The sequence below is a fragment of the Microtus ochrogaster genome, chromosome 22, assembly GCF_000317375.1.
Source record: "Microtus ochrogaster isolate Prairie Vole_2 chromosome 22, MicOch1.0, whole genome shotgun sequence".
Taxonomy (NCBI): domain Eukaryota; kingdom Metazoa; phylum Chordata; class Mammalia; order Rodentia; family Cricetidae; genus Microtus; species Microtus ochrogaster.
The window spans coordinates 22,947,635-22,948,240 of record NC_022023.1 but is presented as its reverse complement, the minus strand read 5'-3'; the positions used below and the strand labels follow the sequence as shown (position 1 = coordinate 22,948,240).

Here is a 606-nt window from a genome sequence, read left to right as displayed (position 1 = left end):
CGCCGAAGCCTCCGGGTCGGGCCCGGAGCCGCCGCGTCTAGCGCCGCCGCCGCCGGTGGAGTCGCTGCTGCCGCTGCTGCTGCCGCCGGAGCTGCTGCTGCTGCTGCCGCCGCCGCCTCACACACATAGGGAAAGAGTCAACTCGCCGGCGGCGGGGGAGAGATGATAAGAGAGAAAGGAGGGCAGATCAGCACCTAGAAGCGCATCCTTCGTGCGCAGAGGGGGGAGAAACGGAGAGAAAGAATGAAAGAGGGAAGAGCTGCGCGGCACCCGGAGAAAGGAGGCAACTCCGGCAGAGGAGGAGGAGAAGAAAACACACACGCGCGCACGCACGCACACACCGCGGAGAGAAAAGAGCAGAATCAAAGTGATCAAATATGCTAAAAAGGGGGGCGCGGGAGGGAATGCGATTTATAGGCGCCGGGGCTGGCAGAAGTGGCTTCTCCGCGATCAGCTCACTGAGCTCTCTATATAGTGAACTTTGACACGACTGCTGCAACTTAGCGCACGTTACCATGGCGACGGCGCGCCTTATAAGGCAGCCGCCGGGGTTGGCCTGGCCCGGCGCGCGCGCGCCGCCCCCTCGCCGTCATTGGCCGGACCGCG

The 606-nt window shown here is 64.2% G+C and overlaps 1 protein-coding gene across 1 annotated transcript in view; it reads right to left on the bottom strand.

Annotated features, from left to right (window-relative positions):
• Positions 1 to 606, bottom strand: part of Nr2f2 (nuclear receptor subfamily 2 group F member 2) — a 14,395-nt gene that overhangs the window by 8,992 nt on the left and 4,797 nt on the right. The window lies entirely within an intron of this gene.